This window comes from Sus scrofa, chromosome 8 (assembly GCF_000003025.6).
Source record: "Sus scrofa isolate TJ Tabasco breed Duroc chromosome 8, Sscrofa11.1, whole genome shotgun sequence".
NCBI classification, from domain to species: Eukaryota; Metazoa; Chordata; class Mammalia; order Artiodactyla; family Suidae; genus Sus; species Sus scrofa.
The window spans coordinates 38,642,559-38,662,499 of NC_010450.4; the positions used below are offsets into that span (position 1 = coordinate 38,642,559).

The following is a 19,941-nucleotide window of genomic DNA, read 5'->3' on the forward strand; positions in this document are numbered from 1 at the left end:
TGCAGGCACGGCTTGGATCTGGCATTGCTACGGCTGTGGCGTGGGCTGGCAGCTGTAGCTCCGATTGGACCCCTAGCCTGGCAACTTCTGTATGTGGCAGGTGCGGCCCTAAAAAGAAAAAAAGAAGCGAGGCAGCAAGAAAGGAAGGAAGGAAGAAGAAAAGCTGTCTCAGAGAAGGAACCTTGAAGCTTAAAGAAAATGGTAAAGCTCTCAACCTCAGGTGGGCTTTCATTTTTCAGCAATGAGGGAATGTGCTAGGGTTCAGAGTGGGACCAGAGTTCCCATCGTGGCTCAGTGGTTAACGAACCCGACTAGGATCCCTGAGGATGCCGGTCAATCCCTGGCCTCGCTCAGTGGGTTAAGGATCCAGCATTGCCATGAGCTTCGGTGTAGTTCGCAGATGCAGCTCAGATCCCGTGTGGCTATGGTTCCAGTGAAGGCCAAAGGCCACAGCTCCGATCTGACCCCTAGACTGAGAACCTCCATGTGCCTCAGGTGTGGCCCTAAAAGACAAAACAAAACAACACACACACAAAAAAAACCCAAAAAACAGAGTGGGATCAATTTGTAAAAACCTACTGGCAGAGTCCAGAGCTTACTTTCTGAACTAGAGCAGTGGATATAAAATGACAAGAGTAAACAAAGCACTACAGTAGAACTGAAAGAATTTCACAAGTGAATGAATGGGCCGCCACCACCTTCCACAGTTACCACCGCAGCCTCCCCACGAGGCTCCTGAGCAACCTCTACCTGCACCCCCGCCAATGTACTACCCCACCAGAGCCCGAGTGACCACGTCTCATGGCCCCCTCCTCCTTCCCCAGCCAAACTGGGCTTTGCACCTCCTACAAGTTCAACTTCTTCTCTGCCTCACGATCCTTCCACACACTGTTTCCTATATTTGGAAGCCTGATTTTTTCACCAAGTGAATCCCAACAGGCCTTCAAATCTCAGCTTAAATGTCACTTTCTCCAAAAGGCTCCCCCCACCCCCACCTTCTCCCATCTAATGATGTGTCCCAGCCCTTAAATTCTCTCTTGAAATACTTAGCACGCTTTTAGATATGGGTTTGTACATATATTTAATACTTATACCGGCCTCAGACTGGTCCCTGAGAGCTAGGATTGTGTCTATTTGTTACTTACTGGACCTGGCTCTTGGTTGGTGCTCAATAAACACTTGCTGAATTAACAATAAATAAACCACAAAAGATCACTTCAAGTTCCCAAGTAGGAAACTGGTAATACCACACGACAAAGGGAGCATAGGAACATCGGGTCTATAGATAAAGTTGAATTCCAGCTGGGGCATATGGAGTTCGAAGAAAGAGTGGAATAGATTTGCAATGTAGAAGTGGAGACATCAAATACTAAATAATCATTTAGCTAGAAGAATAAATATAACATCAATGAAAAAGGACGAAGCAAAACAAAGCAGATTAGGAGTTCCTGTCTAAGTGGCTCAGTGATTAGCAAATCCAACTAGGAACCATGAGGTTTCGGGTTCAATCCCTGGCCTTGCTCAGTGGGTTAAGGACCCGGCGTTGCCGTGAGCTGTGGTGTAGGTCTCAGACGCGGCTTGGATCCCGCGTTGCTGTGGCTCTGGCATAGGCCGGTGGCTACAGCTCCGATTTGACCCCTAGCCTGGGAACCTCCATATGCCATGGGAGCAGCCCTAGAAATGGCAAAAAGACAAAAAAAAAAAAAAACATGCAGATTAGATTGTGAATACTTCAATTTAACTGGCAGGTAGAAGAAAACAAATGCACAAAGGTTGATATTCTTAATATGTAAAGACCTTAGAAAATACCAACAAACAGAGAAAAAAGAGCTAAAGAGATGGACAGTTAACAGAAAGAAATTCAAATACTTCTTAACCATATAAAGATACTCAGCCTAATGTGTACCAAGATAAACATGGTATATTATGTCTAAAAAAATCTGTAGTTGATATAAATGGTTCTGAGATGTCTATAAATAAATTTAAGTTAAAAAAAGATATTTAACCTCACTCATAATGACAGATGAAAATTCACACTACAATTAGATTCCATTAGGACAAAAAAAAAAAACCAAAAGTCTGACAATATATTCTCTTGATAAGGTTATGTAAAGAGCCACTCGTGTACATTACTGATGGGAACACGAAGAGACCTAATTCTTATGAGGATAAATCTGGAAATATCTAGTAAAATTGCATACTCATTTGCTCTTTGACCCTGCAATTCCACATCTAAGAATCTGTCTCAAATATACAATGAAAAAATATAAAATATACATAGCCACAAAGTTTTCCATTGCAATACTATTTACAAAAAAATTAGAAGCAACCCAAATGCCCATCAATTGGGAATTGGTTAAATTATGTTTTGGGTTTGTGTTTTGTTTTGTTTTTGCTTTTTTTTTTTAAAGCTGCACCTGCGGCATATGGAAGTCCCAAGGCTAAGGGTTGAAATGGAGCTGCAGCTGCAGGCCTACGCCATGGCCACAGCAACCCGGGATGCAAACTGCATCTGCATTCTACACCACAGCTCATGCAATGCCAGATTCTTAACCCATTGAGTGAGGCCAGGAATTGAACCTGAGTCCGCAAGGATACTAGTCGGCTTTGTAATCCACTGGGCCACAACAGGAATTCACAGCTATGTTTTTTAATTAATGCAATGAAATATCATGCAGCTATAAAAATGAATTAGTAATTTATCACTAAGGAATAGTCTCCAGGATATTTTTTCTTTTTTTTTTTTTAATGATTTTTATTTTTTCCATCATAGTCTCCAGGATATATAAAGTGAAAGAAGCAAGGCCTATAGTATTTTACCATTTGTATAAAGAGAGATACAAATATAAACCATGTTTATATCAAAAAAAATGGAATGGAAGAATAAAGATTTTAGAATATAATTACCTAGAGAAGAGAAAAAAGCAGAGAAAACAGAAATAGAAGGGACTCCTTTGAATAAACCTTGTTTTGCAGATCAGATTTCAGAAACATGAAACTATTATACGTGATTGTAAAACAAAACTACATTTTAGAATAATGAGGTCCTTTGTGCTGCAGCAGATTAAGGATAAAGTATTGTCACTGCAGAGGCTTGGGTCACTGCCAGGTGCAGGTTCAATCCCTGACCCAGGACCTTATACATGCTATAGGCGTGGCCAAAAAAAATTAACTTAGATGTATATCCTGTTGTGCCATAACCACACAGAGAACAATTAATAAGACTGACTTAAACAGTGCAGGGGCAGGCACTGGAAGGGGCTCCTTGACCCCCACTTCCTGGTATTTATATATAAGCACCTCCTTTTTAGATAAACTGGATTTGAAGACGGGCTTGTAAGAACAGACTGTAGCAGAACACCAATATTCACATCAGTATTATTCACAATATCCAAAAGGGGGAAACAAAGGTCCATGGATGGATGAATGGGCAAACAAAATGTGGTATATACATGCAATGGAATATTACTCAGCCTTTAAAAAGGAATGAAATCGTGACACATTCTGCCATGTGGATGAACCTTGAGGACACTGAGCTGAGTGAAATAAACCATTCACAAAAGGAAAAAAATACTGTATGCTTCCACTTATGAAGTACCTAGAGTAGCCAAATTCATACAAACAGAACGTAGAATGGTGGTTGCCAGGGGCTGTGGAAGGGAAGGAGAGATTTTGGCTTGGAAAAGGTCCTGGAGATGGATGGTGGTGGTGACTGCACAATGTCAATATACTTAATGTCAATGTACTTAAACTATACATTTAAAACTGTACATTTAAACTATACATTTAAAATGGTGAAAAGGGCATTTTTTTTCTTTGGTCTTTTGTCTTTTTAGGGCCCCACCCACAGCATATGGAGATTCCCAGGCTAGGGGTCCAATAGGAAGTGAAGCCACCGGCCTATGCCACAGCCACAGCAACACGGGATCCGAACTGCATCTGCAACCTATTCCATAGCTCACGGCAATGCCAGATCCTAACCCACTGAGCAAGGTCAGGGATCAAACCCGCATCCTCATGGATACTAATCAGATTCTTAATCCTCTGAGCCACAACAGGCACTCTTTGACTGCAGCTATATGAGAGACCCTGAACTAGAAGCACCCAGTTAAGCTGTACCCCACAGAAACTGACCCACAGCAACGGTGAGATAATATTGTTTGTTGTGGTGAGCCACCAAGTTTTGGGGTGAGTTGTTACACAGCAATAGATAGATAACTGATACGCACAGGACTTTGAGTAAATATTCCTAGGGAAACGTGCCCCAAGTCCAAAAAAGATTACATGGCTGGGTATAAAAAAAAAGTGCACATGCCATCTAAAAGATATGCACAAGAGTTTCCATAGTAACTTAATTCCTAATAGCCCCTAACTAGAAGCAACTTAAACTCCCACCAACTGGAGGATGGATAAAGTGTGATATTTCACACAATGGAACACTTCATTTCAGAGCAATGAGAAAAAAACAGATTACTGTTTCATATAACACGAATAAATCTCAGAGACATAATACTGAAAAGAAGGCAGAAATGAATCGCTGGTATTGTTATTCTGAGACTGTGTGTATGAGGGTACTATAAATGAGTGATTATGAAATATTCTAATTGTATTATTTTTAGTGTCATTGAGAACCAGAGCTCTCAGTTGAAAGGAAGATACAGAGGTAGAATAGAAAAGATTAACAAAAACTCTTATAGTATTTTTTCCCGTCATGGCTCAGCAGTTAATGAACCTGACCAGTATCCATGAGGTCCTGGAGACCTCAGTGGGTTAAGGATCTGGCATTGCCATGAGCTGTGGTGTAGGTTGCAGACGCAGCTTGGATCTGACATGGCCAGGGCTGTGGTGTAGGCCAGCAGCTACAGCTCCCAATTAGACCCCTAGCCTGGGAACTTCCAAAGGGTGCGGGTACGGCCCTAAAAAGATAAAATTAAAAAAAAGAAAATTCTTATAGTATTAAAACTGATGTGCAAGAATCAATATGAATTCATGAGGTACTCTACCCTAAAATTCATTTTTCCCTAGTTCTGACTACTGAAAAGATCTAGAAACGATGGTCAACTCACTAGCAATAAGAATCCCTAGAGCCCAAACTGTGGTCTTCAAATTCCAATCCCCAATAGAGGAAGCAGGGCTCCTCAGAGAAACTGCTGACACCAGGTGTAGGAGGAAATGTACATGATGAACCTGGAACTCCCTGTCATACCAAATAATCAAGAAGCTATCACAAACTCCAAGAGGCATGTCAAAATAATTGGGTAAGCAACTTTAAAAGGCTCCCACTGGCCAAAGGTCAAATAATTTAAGCCATCAATAAGGATAATTACCATAGTGAATTTTTTAAAAATCTAATATGTCTAAGAGCCTATAATGAATCAGGAGGAGAAGAGCAGACCCTAAATAGTCACTGTTGGAGAAAGTTAAAATAACTAAATCATTATTTTGAAACTGGTAAAACCAAGGGAAATTGTCAAGCTTTCGTCCAAAACTTCCTATACAAACTGTATCATCATATAACAAATAGTACACACGGAACAGCTTCTCTTCATAGAACACAGTACTTAAAAAATGAACAGTGAAGTTATAGTATTTTTATTTATTTATTTATTTATTTATTTGCCATTTCTTGGGCTGCTCCCGCAGCATGTGGAGGTTCCCAGGCTAGGGGTCGAATCGGAGCTGTAGCCGCCGGCCTACGCCAGAGCCACAGCAACGCGGGATCTGAGCCACGTCTGCGACCTACACCACAGCTCACGGCAACACCAGATCCTTAACCCACTGAGCGAGGCTAGGGATCGAACCCACAACCTCATGGCTCCTAGTTGGATTCATTAACCACTGTGCCACGACGGGAACTCCTATAATACAATCACTATTTTGTAAATCGTAATGATTTAATAGACCTCAAACAGGAAGCCCATCACCTGTTTTTGTAAATCAAAGTTGTATTGAACACAGAATGCCCATTCATTCACATTGTGTCCATGGCAGCTTTCTCATTACAATTGCAGAGTTTAGTAGCTGCAGCAGAGACCAGATGGTCTATATGGCCTAGAATATATACTATCTGTGACCTTACTTAAAAAGTTTGCCAACCCCTGATCCAAAGCATTGAGCACAAATGGCAACTAGTCATTGTTGAAAGAGAGAGACCACTAGGCATCATGTGCACTAGACGGATACTTGCCAAAAGACAAAGATTCAATTCAAACTTGAATCTGAGGTCTCTAGAGCCAACTACCAACTAACAAAAAATACAAAGATCAGATGAGTATGTTTAAACACGTCACAGGGATGTAATCAGAAACATCCACCATCTACAAAACAAAGATCCAAATTGTTCAACAAATAAATTTTAAAGACAAAAAGAGAAGAGGTTGAAACCTTAGGGAAAAAAAACAACCAACTGCAATGGGAGGAGAATTTATCTAGATCCTCATAGAATCAAGAAAACTGCTTTTAGGAGTGAGCTGTGGTGTAGGTTGCAGACGTGGCTCGGATCCCGAGTTGCTGTGGCTCTGGTGTAGGCTGGTGGCTACAGCTCCAATTGGACCCCTAGCCTGGGAATCTACATATGCCAAGGGTGCGGCCCTAGAAAAGGCAAAAAGACAAAAGAAAAAAGAAAACTGCTTTTAAAAATATATGAAAAAATTAAAATTAACACTTTCATTGGAATTTTTTAAAGCTGATAATTATATGGTGGTGATGTATCATTTTAAAGGATTTATACTAAAGGATACATATTGAAATGCAAATAAATTATTATTATTTTCTTTTTTTGTCTTTTGTCCTTTTAGGGCTGCACCAACAGCATATGGAGGTTCTCAGGCTCGGAGTCTAATCGGAGCTATAGCCACCGGCCTACACCACAGCAATGCCGCATCCTTAACCCACTGAGTGAGGACAGGGATCGAACCTGCAAGCTCATGGTTCCTAGTTGGATTTGTTCCCACTGTGCCATGATGGGAACTCCTACAAATAAATTATATGATACCTAGGATTTTCTTTAAAATAATAATATAGGACCAGGAAATAAATCAGTAAAAGACAGACAATTTGGCCATGACATGGCAATGAGCAATGAATACAAGGGGTTTCATTACAGTAGTCTCTTTACTTTGGTATGTCTTATAGTTTCCATAATAAAATTTTTAAATAAGGCATATAACATTTCTTCATCAGACACAGAAACAGAAAAAATCTGAAGTAAAAAGAAGAAGAGGTCAGGGAGTATTCTAGATAGTTCCAAAAAGGCAAGTTAACAAGGTTTGGGGTCTTTCAAAGGAAAGGTAAGAAACCAACTTTGAAACAAACCAGTGTAGGAGTTCCCTGGTGGCCCAGCGGGTTAAGGATCCAGCATTGTCACTGCTATGGCTCAGGTCACCGCTGTGAAGTAGGTTTGATACCTGGCCTGGGAACTTCTGCATGCTGTGGGCTTGACCAAAAAAAAAAAAAGAGAGAGAGAACCTGTTTAGAGATCAAGTAAATGACTGCTTAGTAGAAACCTTTGTATGACTTTTTCCAATTGCATCTAGCAGCTAGAACTAGGAGAAACAGAGAGAGAGAGAGATGGCACATTAACTTGAGTTTGAGACTTGAACAGGTTCCTTAGAACGTTAATGGCAACAGCACAAAAGATGCTGCTGCAAATATGCTCATGGGGTTTGGGTGAGTAAAAAGCTAATGAGACTATGAAATAGCTAACTTAATTATAAAGACAAGGAAGTATCAAGAAACTAACGACAAGTCATAATAAAGACAAAGAATAGATTTTCAAGTATGAGATGACAGAGGGTTATGATCATGCAATGAGACTTTCCAAGACCTCAGAAATCTAACTGTTCCAAGTGATAATGAGGTTCAATGCAAGACAAGACAGGGAGTGAAACTTTGGGGCTCCAAACCTGGTAAACCAATAATGCTGGTTTACCAGTTAGTTTCAGCTATCTGCCAAAGAATCACACCCTCATTTTAGAAGGTATCTGTCCCAGGATGAGAATCATTTGTCTAAGATGTAGTGAGCCTGGAAAATTACTAAGTGAGAACAATGGATGCTAGACAAGTCAAGGAACCATGATGAGAGCCACTGATAAAATACAAGAGATGGAAAAGGAACAAAGAGTCAAATGAAGGAAAATCCTAGAGGTCAAGAGAAGAGAAAGATAAGAATGTGTAAAGAAAAATAGAAGGAATAAAAAGAAAGACCACCTTCAAAAGAAAATGATGAACTGAAAAAGTTCTTTTAGCGGGAACCTTATTTTAACCCTACAATTCAAAGAAAGAGGTCTAAAAATACCTCTATCATATAGTATAGGGAAGAAAAGGTATCCTCAAAAAAAACAAAAACCTAAAAATTTGTTCATTACAGGCATAAAGTTAGGTGTATGAAAGCACCAAAAAAACCTAATAAATCATTTAGTTAATTGACTCATTTCATAGATGAGAAAAACCAAGGTCTACCAAGACTAAATAACTTGCACTCAAGAACAATGCACAATTAATGACTAGAATTAGAGCTAAATATATCCCATTCTTCACTCAACTGCCCTGCCTTGCATCTTCATCTAATGCCTTGGTTTCCATTTAGTGACTTCACTCTTTACAATGTTAAATGTCACTGGATATATTCATTCACAATTAGCAGGTGTTTGGTAACTATTCATTGAGTGATACTCGAAAATGAGTCTTCAATATTTTACCTCAGTGATTTTCTTTTAAAGATTTCCTATATCAGCAACTTGTTCTGGTCAATTTTACTCCTCTGAGCCACCCTAAAAATGTTTTTGAGTAAATCTCAGAGATGTTCAAGAAACGTATTGGTTAACTAGCACCTATGCTTCTAAAAAATGCTTGAAAAGGCACATACAGTGCCATGCTATAAAAAGAAAAGCTGGGATTATACACCCATCAATTCCATAAATGTGCACATCATTAACAATTATTACAAAAGCGATTTTTTTTTGTTTTTTGGGGTTTGTTTTGCTTTTTAGGGCCGCACCCATGTCACATGAAGGTTCCTAGGCTAGGGGTCGAATCAGAGCTGCAGCTGAAGGCCTACACCACAGCCACAGCAATGCCCGATCTGAGCCATGTCTGCAACCTACACCACAGCTCATGGCAACACCAGATCCTTCAGTAAGGCCAGGGATCGAACCTGCATCCTCATGGATGCTAGTCAGATTCGTTAACTGCCGAGCCATGACAGGAACTCCAAAAAAGAATGTTCTTGACCCAAAGGACTCAAAATACCTATATAGGTAGGAAAAGATAGCAACAGGATAAACTATCTCAGCCTTACAGACCTAAAGTTGGAGTCGGTGGCTCTGGCAGAACAAAAAGAGAACCAATAACAAGTTACAAAATACTAACATTTATAATTCGCTAACCATGCAAGTTCAAGTTCAGCAGTGAGATTACTCTTTTTGTTTTCACAGCTTTTTTCATTTCTTAAACACAAAATTGCATCATTCCACAAACAGCTTTCTTCCTAAATCAAACTACTTTTAGTAAGCTTGGTTTCATTTTTTTCTGTCCCCACCCCCACCCCCCACCGCCACCTTCCCCAGCTTTTTAGGCCCACACCAGTGGCATATGCAAGTTCCCAGGCTAGGGGTCAAATCAGAGCTACAGCTTCGAGCCTACAAAACAACAACAACAAGGGATTCCGAGATGCGACTGCAACCTGTACCACAGCTCACGATGACACCAGATCATGTAAGCTTAGTTTTAAAACAAGTTCACCTATTGTAACAACCACTGAAAGTCATAATCACCTATAGCAGTAAATATATACATAAATTTAAACCATTATTAAAAAACACTTGGAGTAAAAATCTCTAATGAAGTAAATATAAACTATAATCTTGTGACATCAATAAGTGCCATTTGCATCTCAAAAGAAAAATGAAATTTACAAAAATCAATATATAATACAGAGCATATAAAATACACACATAAAGCTGGTTACGTATTTTTACATTTCTTCTTTATAAACATTACGTATTATACTATACCCAGATTATGACATGGAAAAATATTTGGAAGTCTCCAAAAACCTGATGTTGCTGTTATTCTTAGATGCAATTTTTTTTAATTACTGCACACACACGAAGAGTAGTTATTATTCATGTGTAAAAAGAGAAGGCAGCACAAAAAGGGGGAAGGCAATCCAAACAAAAATTGTTTTACAAATGTTATTACGCCTTTTAAAAAGTATGTATTGGGAGTTTTAGTAGGGGCACAGCAGAAACAAATCTGACTAGTATTCATGAGGTTGCAAGTTTGATTCCCGGCCTCTTCGCTCAGTGGATTAAGGATCCGGCGTTACCGTGAGCTGTGGTGTAGGTCACAGATGAGGCTCAGATCCCACGTTGCTGTGGCTGTGGTGTAGACTGGCAGCTGCAACTCCAAATTCAACCCCTAGCCTGGGAACCTTCATGTGCCTCGGGTGCAGCCCTGAAAAAAAAAAAAAAAAAAAAAAGGTATGTATCACATCACTTACCACTTAGAAAGGGTTGTTGAGGCACAGAGTTTGTAGAAAAGATACCAAATTTGGAAAGGATCCATCTAGAAGCTCTTCCGATCTGGAGCTTGTACTTTATAGGCACTCAAGTGGGCACCCTGGTGCAGAGCAGTAGTGATTCACCATGTACCAAGCGGAATACGGAATGTTAAAATCTGGAAGACAAAGGAAAAAAGAGAAATACATATATATATCTATATATGGTTGGTTATTAGTAACAGCCATGTTTAAAATAAAAGTTGTAACACTGCAGCAGTTTTCATAAAACATCTACCATTATTGAAATTAGTTTTTATAATAGAAAATTTGGCCAAGAAGAGCTTACTTATTAAAAAAAAAAAAAAATCTCAACTGTAATAGGAAAGAAAATATCTGGAGAGAAAAAACAGGAAAATGAGAATTTGTCTTCTAAAGGTTCTAGTTTAAATATTCTTTAAAATATTTAATATTTTTAAATTAAAATATTTAAAATTTAAATATTTTTCACCATTCGTAACATCTGTCTCAAGCATATTATGAATTTCCTCACCATCTAAACATAATTATCTGGTTTTTGGTGACCCAAGGGCCATCATCCTAAGAGTTCTTCTATAATACTTGAAGATACATAGCTTATGGAATTTGGGGTAATGACCCTAGAACTACCATTTTTCAAAAGGTACCCCAAGGCACCCCAAGAAATGAGTACTATCCATTGCTGAGGTAGTGTCAATATCTAAAAAATTAAGGAGTTCCCATTGTGGCTCAGCGGAAATGAATCCGACCAGGAACCATGAGGACATGGGTTCGATCTCTGGCCTCGATCAGCAGGTTAAGGATCTGACATTGCAGTGAGCTGTGGTATGGGTTGAAGACGAGGCTAGGATCCTGCATTGCTGTGGCTGTGGTGTAGGCTGGTGGCTATAGCTCCGATTAGACTGCTAGCCTAGGAACCTCCATATGCCGAGGGTGCAGCCCTAAAAAGCAAAAAATAAAATAAATAAAAACAAAAAATTAAGAATAAATATCCTGCATCTGGGACATTCTCCTACAGATATTATTGCACATTCGCAAAATAAAGTGTGGAGCAGGATTATTGTAGATTATTTGTTAAGGTGAAACACACTGAAAACAACCTAAAAAGACCAGTAAAATTACCTATAATGCATCCATAAGAAGGAATACAATGCAGCTGTAAAAGTGAATAAGGAAGCACTCCATGTACTTCCATGCAAATATCACCAGAATATGTAAAATATTCACCAGAACATGTTACATAGGCAAGGTACAGAAAAGCAAGGTATACTCCTCAGCCATATTTTAAAAATTACATTAAGGAGTTCTTGCTGTGGGACATCAAGATCAAGTGTCTCTGCACCTCAAGGACTCAGGTTCAATTCCTGGCCCTGCAGGAAAGCCCAAACTGTGGCTTGGATCTGATCCCTGGACTGAGAACTTCGATATGCTATAGGTAAGACCCTTAAAAAATAGAGAAGTGAAAATGATAAAATAAAAAGTATAGGGAGTTCCCGTCGTGGCTCAGTGGGTAACAAATCTGACTAGGATCCATGACGTTGTGGGTTTGATCCCTGGCCTTGCTTAGCGGGTTAAGGATCCGGTGTTGTCATGAGCTGTGTTGTAGGTCGCAGATGTGGCTTGGATCCTGTGTTGCTGTGGCTGTGGTGTAGGACGGCAGCTATAGCTCCAATGTGACCCCTAGCCTGGGATCCTCCATGTGCCATGGGTGTGGCCCTACAAAGACAAGAGACAAAAAAATATAAATAAATAAATAAATAAATAAAAACAGTGAAGAAACACTAGGATGGCTATAATTAAAAAGACAGTGGAGTTCCTGTTGTGGCTCAGTGGCTAACGAATCCAACTAGGAACCATGAGGTTGCAGGTTCAATCCCTGGCCTTGCTCAGTGGGTTAAGGATCCAGCATTGCCGTGAGCTGTGGTGTAGGTTGCAGACGCGGCTCGGATCCTGCATTGCTGTGGCTCTGGCGTAGGCCAGTGGCTACAGCTCCAATTCAACCTCTAGCCTGGGAACCTCCATATGCCACGGGAGTAGCCCAAGAAAATGGCAAAAAGACCAACAACAAAAAAAAAAAAAGACAGTGACAAGCACAGGTTTGATCCTCAGCCCAGGGACTTCCACACACCATGTGGCCAAAAAACAACGACCAAAAACCCTCACATATATAGTTGGAACCCTCATGCACTGCTGGTAGGAATATATAATGGTATAGCCACTTTGGAAAACAATCTTCCAGTGTTAAACATGACCTATTATTCCCCTCCCAGGAATGTATCAGGAGAAATAAAAAAATACATCCACATATAAATATGTGTACAGATGTTCATAGTAGCACTATTGTAACAGCCAAAAGGCAGAAAAGAAACAATACAAATGTCACCAACCGATGAATGAATAAAATGTGGTATATCCATCCAATGGATTCTGCCATAAAAAGTACTGAGATACGCTACAGCATAGATAGATCTGAAATGCATTATGCTAAGTGACAGAAGCCAGTCACAAAGGGCCACCTAGTACATGACTCCATTTATATGCATAGACAAATCTACAGAGAGAGAAGAGATTAGTGGTTGAGTTGAGCCAGCAGAGAGGAGATGAAGAGCCAATGAATACAGGGCTCTTTGGGGGATGATAAACATATTCTAAAATAAATTGCGGTAATCATTCTACAATTCTGTCAATATATAAAAACCTTAAATTATACACTATACACTGGTGATTTTTCATGTGAACTCTATCTCAGTAAAGCTATTCTATTAAAAAAACATATACAGCAGCAATTGGCACACTGTAAATCAATTATACTTTAATACAAGATAAATCTTAAAAAAGAAAAAATATATTCAGGGAGTCGATAACTTCACTAGCCAGTATTTCACACTTTATTCCTTATCACCTTGCAACACTGTATAACAGGGAAAGCACTGGATTCAAGATTAAACCAGACTCTTGCCAATCCCCAAACCATGGACAAACCACAACTTCCAAGTTTTCATAGTGCCTTTTGGGGGACGCGGGGAGTTCTCTCAGGTACACCATCTCGTTTTGCTCCCAATAATTGAGTTGCACGCCAAGAGTAAATTAAATTGTATTTGTTCTAAAATCTGTTTATACCAGTTGCATTCACTATAATCGTGTAATTTAGTTAAATTTTATATCAAAAATGAATGAAAAAAGGAAAGAAAATGCTGTGTCTCTGCAAATTAAACAGTATGATTTGAAAAAGGCAAGTTACTTTATGATTATTTTTTCCATTATAGTTGATTTACAGGATTCTGTCAATTTCTACTATACAGCAAAGTGACCCAGTCATATATATATATATATATACACATTCTTTTTCTCACATTATCCTCCATCATGTTCCATCACTAGTGACTGGATACAGTTCCCTGTGCTATACAGCAGGATCTCAAACACTCCAAACACAATAATTTGCATCTATTAACCGCAGACTCCCAGTCCATCCCACTGCCTCCCCCTCCCCCAAGGCAAGTCACTTTTAAAATATCCTGTAGAGAAGGCCTCAGTCATCCATCAAAAGATAGATGATACACAAGCATTTGCACACTTATCAATTATAAAATACATTAAGGTATGTATCCTATGACTCTTTATTTTAAGCAAATTTTCTGTTTAAACATGCCAACCGCTGGTTGATTATACAATCAATATCATGTAAGAAATTCAGCTCTGTATCAACGAATAAGTACAACACCATTATATTATTCTATCTCATGCTCTAAAGACTAATGGTTGACCCTATTGAGTTGCCTCTTAGAGAGGTTGCTGCAACTTCTCTACCTTTCAAGTTCCCAGTTCACCCACAGTCCTGTACACTCTACAGATACCCTCATCCCTTAAACTCAAAGATGCCCACTCTGTAAACTCTTCAAATTCAGTTCGAGGCTACTGAAGTCCCTTTTCTTGTGTTCTTAGTCCTAAATTCTCCCTTCCTTCCTTTTGAAAGCAACCTACATCTGACCTGTATACTCAGATGACCATTAAGGAATAAAAAAAAAAAAAAAAAAAATCTCAACACTCATGCACCATAGACTGACTTCTCTTTATTTCCTCTACTTTCTCATCTCTGAACTTATCCTCAAGTCAGGCAGTCAGGCATTTACACTCTGACCCCAACCATGGCGATATGAAAATACTTTTCCAACCAAAGAATTCTAAGTGGTCTCTGAGCTCCCCTCTCACTGCTCTGATGCATCTCAGATACTCCTGCCAAATGCACCTTCCCAATGCACAGCTCTGACCACAAAACCCCCTGCCTTGGTAATTCAGTGCTCCAACTCCCAATGCCCACAGAATCAAGTCTGGAAATTCCTTAGCCTCAGGGTCAAGGTCCTAATGGGAAAGAATAAACTTCTAGCCCATCTCTCTAAGGTTCTTGAGACTAGTCAGGCTCAACTCTGCTCCATGTTCATTCTTAGGCACGAATCTTTCTTCCTTCTGGAATGCCTTTTGTTTCTATGCATTAAATTCTTCTAAAATCACTTTTTCAAGCAGTGCCTTGGGTTTCTCAACACCTCCAAGGGCTTTTTAAGAGGATTATAAAGTGTTAGAAGTATTATAAGAATTATTAAGTGTAAACTTAGAACAATAGCCAAGAGCTGGCACTCAACAAAGGCCATGACTCACTGTTCATTCAATACAATGAGGGTTCAATAAATATTTGTTAAACAGACATGCAAAACAAAATAGTCTTTGCCAGCCATACTATATTGCGATATATACTCTTTGCTCTAAAAGCAACCACTTAAGGTCTGAAAACTCTGGAAGTTAAGACTGATGACATTTCTGATCACCAATAGTTTTCAGTTCATGGGACTCCCACACAGATTTATGATGTAAGAACAGCAACCCACTATTTCATGATTTAGTCAAGAGCAACTCAATTTATAATAATTTCATGACATATGTAAGCCATTATGCTGTACACCTTAACCTTAGTGCTGCATGTCAGTTATACCGCAAGAAAATGGAAAGAAGAAAAAGTAACTGAGGAGTTCCCGTCGTGGCACAGTGGAAGCGAATCCGACTAGGAACCATGAGGTTGTGGGTTTGATCCCTGGCCTCGCTCAGTAGGTTAAAGATCTGGCATTGCTGTGAGCTGTGGTGTAGGCCGGCAGATGTGGCTCCGATGCCACCCCTGGCCTGGGAACCTCCATATGCCGCAAGTTGTGGCTCTATAAAGACAAAAAGACAAAAAGACAAAAAAAAAAAAAAAAAAAAACAACCAACTGAATTCACTAATAAGCTACCAAAAACGGGCAGGGAAGGCAAGTCTTACCAAAGCAGAGTAGTTTCATCATTGACTTTTTTAAAAAACTGTGGTAAAGTACACACAGTATGTAATTTATCATCTTAACCATCTTTGTAGTTCAGTGGCATTAAAAACATTCGCACTGTTGTACAAACACCACCACCAGCCATCTCCAGAACTCTTTTCATCTTGCAAAACTGAAAGTCTGAACACACTCAACAGCAACTCGCTCTCTCCCCTCCCCCAGGCCCTGGCATCGAGCATTCTGGTTCCTGTGAGTTTGACTACTCTGGGTACCTCATTCAAGTGGAATCCTACCATATTTGCCCTTTTGTGACGGATTTATTTCACTGAACACAATGCCCCCTTCAGGATGCATTTGTGTTATCATTTCCTTTTTCAACAAGAACTTCTAAACCACACAAAGGACATAGTTGAAACATCTCTAGTTTAAACTCATGGTTTTAACACACGCTATATGATATGGCACTAGCCAGCAGATTTGGATGACTCAAATTACAGAGACTGGGAATTTGAGGTTAATAGATGCAAACTATTGCCTTTAGAATGGATAAGCAATAGGATCCTGCTGTGCAGCACTGGGAACTCTATCTGGTCCCTTGTGATGGAGCATGATAATGGGAGAAAAAAGACTATATACATGTATGTGTGCCTAGGTCACCCTGCTGTGACAGAACACTGTAAACCAGCTATAATGGAAAAAATAAAAATCGAAAAAAATAATTAAAAGAATAATTACAGGAGTTTCCGTCATGGCTCAGTGGTTAACGAATCCAACTAGGAACCATGAGGTTGAGGGTCCAATCCCTGGCCTTGCTCAGTGGGTTAAGGATCCAGCATTGCTGTGAGTTGTGATCTAGGTCGCAGATGCGGCTTGGATCCCACATGGCTGTGTCTCTGGTGTGGGCCAGCGGCTACAGCTCTGATTTGACCCCTAGCCTAGGAACCTCCATACGCCGCAGGAGCAGCCCTAGAAATGACAAAAATAAAAATAATAATAATAATTACAGAAAGAAAGGGAAAGGAGAATAACACATACTCAATGATCTGGTATGACATCAGGTATTAAACTAGGTGCATTTCACACACAATTAAGTCCACACAACTCTAAAAAGGTAGGCTATTATTATTCCTAGCTGGTCAGAGAAAAAGGAGGTTAAGAGGACCTTATTTCTATTTTCTTTTCATCACAGGATTATTACCTAACATATGAGCATAACTTTATTTCCTTATGTACAAATTACACATTGACCAAAAAGAAAAAAGGTTGAGAATTACATTTATGCAGCAAAGTTGTACCTATAATACAACATAGCTTAGAATCAGAACATTCTATAATCTCTAGCTTTTTGGAGATGCTTGTCCATTTCTCAGAGTCAGAAGTTGGTAGACATTATTACTGTCAAAGGAAGATTTTTGTTTTTCCTTCGAGCAGGAATGGCAGGGAGGACAGAGGTAGGGAATAAAACCCCAACTGAAAAGTCCAAGAGGGAGTTCCTGCTGTGGTGCAGTGGATTAAGGATCTGACTGCAGCAGCTTGGGGTGCTTTGCAGGCGTGGTTTCAATCCCCAGCCTGGTGCAGCGGGTTAAGGATCCATCGTTGTCCCATTTGTGGCTCAGATTCAATTCCACATGGTCCACACACGGACAAAAAAAAAAAAGGTCCAAGAAATCAAAAAGGCTGGTCTCCAGTAAGCCTATTATAACATCCTTGTCTTCTGTGAATTTTATTGTTTTATTTATTTATTTATTTATTTTCTTTTTAGGGTGGCATCTACAGCATATGGAGGTTAGGGGTTGAATCGGAGCTACAGCTGCCGGCCTACGCCACAGTCACAGCAACATCAGATCCGAGCCGTGTCTGCAACCTATACCACAGCTCATGGCAACACCAGATCCTTAACCCACTGAGTGAGGCCAGGGATCGAACCCACAACCTCATGGTTCCTAGTTAGATTTGTTTCCTCTGAGCCGCAATAGGAACTCCAAATTTGGTTGTTTTTTAAATCAAATTTCACCTGAGGACTTCTCTACCCAAGCAAGAATTTACAACAGGAGGGGAGATCCTGGGAGTGACAGATGGTCTACTTACCCCCTGAACATACTAATAGTAGCTCACTATAATACTGGCTATGTTAGCTGTATTTATAGTTCTATGGTTTTCTTCCTTCTGGCTCAGACTGGAAAAATAGTACCCCCACCCTGTAGAGCTACATTTTCTTCCTTAAAATTAGTTAAAACTTTTTTTTTTTTTTTTTTAAATGGCCACACCTATGGTATATGGAAGTTCTCAGGCCAGGGGTCAAATCATGGCCACAGCCACTGCAACACCAGATCCGAGCCACATCTGTGAGCTATGCCACAGCTGACAACAACACTGGATCCCCAAGCCACTGAGTAAAACCAGGGATTGAACCTGAATCCTCATGGAGACAGCAGGTCCTTAACCCACCAAGCCACAATGGGACCTCCTAAAACTTTTTAATTACATTTCAAAAAATTAAGACCTTGATACCTAACTTCTCAATTGTTTAAACTACATTTTTTTCAAAATTTAAACAAGTATCTCCACCACCAGAAGAATTTTAAATGGTTTGAAGAGAAAAAAAAAAATTGAGGGAGTTCCCTTCATGGCTCAGCGGTTAACAAACCTGACTAGGACCCATAAGAATGCAGGTTTGATTCCTGGCCTTGCTCAGTGGGTTAAGGATCCCACATTGCTGTGTAGGTCACAGAAGTGACTTGGATCCCAAGTTGCTGTGGCTGTGGTGTAGGCCAGCAACTGTAGCTCCAATTCACACCCTAGCCTGGGAACTTCCATGTACTTTGGGTGTGGTCCTAAAAAAAAAACAAAAAACAAAAACAACAAACCAAATGAGGGAGACAGAGAGAGAAATCTTAAGGGCTCCTACTAAATAAATCCCCACTTGTAACAAACAAAAATCTACATTTCCCATTAGCTTACTGTTTTCATAAAATAATTTCTTTTGATCACGGTATGAAAAAATGTTACTCACAAAAGGAGTACTGTGTTCACAAAATAATTTTATCTTCACTGATGTAACAAGAAGTCAGTGGTTTCCTTTTTGTGGTAAACAATGGGCCTTGGCAAACACATTCCCTGTTAAATGTCTTTCACATTTTTTTTTAAATACACAATTGGTTCCACTTCCTAATAAGCACCATTTACCAGAAACGTGAAAGATAAAAATCTATGGAGATACACAATAAGACTAAGCAAGCCAAGAGGAGAAAAAAAAAAAAAAAAAAGAAACTTTCAAAGGCTCCCTGAAGAAGGTGGGTTGAGAACACTTCCAACCCAAGTCAACCATCTCCGGACTGCTTTGTAAAACTGGGACTATCAATGTCAAGGTGACAACAATGTCACACTTTTTTCTCCATTCCTAAGGGATCATGCCCAGCAGCCTACAAACATACCATGATGATCACTCACTGTAAGGAGCCCTCCTTGACCACAAATCCCCCATCCAAACTGCCCTGTTCTCTGCACACAACTGTCTCCAACAAGCACAGCAGTATTTCCCTAGCGCCCCTTCTTCAGCCCATTCCCCATCTCTCTTCTAGCTGCTGGACCACTGGTCAGTGTCCCTGATGCCCTCCAACCTCGTGAAATCCCAGGGTCAATAATCAGTCTTCATCTTATTTGACACTACAGCAGCATTCCTCTCCCTCTTTTTTTTTTTTTTTTTTTTTAATCTTTTTAGGGCCACACCTGAGGCATATGGTGGTTCTCAGGCTAGGGGCCAAATCGGAGCTACAGCTGCCAGCCTACAGCACAGCCACAGCAACACAGGATCCGAGCCGAGTCTGCGACCTACACCACAGCTCACTTCAACACCAGCTCCTCAACCCATTGAGCGAGGCCAGGGATTGAACCCGAATCCCCATGGATACTAGTCACATTCCTTTCCACTGTGCCACAACAGGAACTTTCTCTTCTCCTTCCTCTTTGAAATGCTTGGATGGCAGGATGCCACACTCTCCTGGTTTTCTTCCTCAGGAGCTGTTTTTCCTATGCCTCTTTTCCAACTCAAAATGTTGGAGGGCCCAGGGTCAGTCCTTGGCCCTTTCTCCACTGACA

General features: G+C 40.1%; 1 protein-coding gene across 3 annotated transcripts in view; it reads right to left on the reverse strand.

Moving 5' to 3' along the window:
* FRYL (FRY like transcription coactivator) overlaps positions 1-19,941 on the reverse strand; it is a 350,059-nt gene that overhangs the window by 246,779 nt on the left and 83,339 nt on the right. For all 3 annotated transcript variants that reach the window (XM_021101186.1, XM_021101187.1, XM_021101185.1), the window contains exon 2: positions 10,502-10,677. The gene's annotated coding sequence lies outside the window, so the exon portion shown is untranslated. The remainder of the gene's footprint in view (positions 1-10,501; positions 10,678-19,941) is intronic.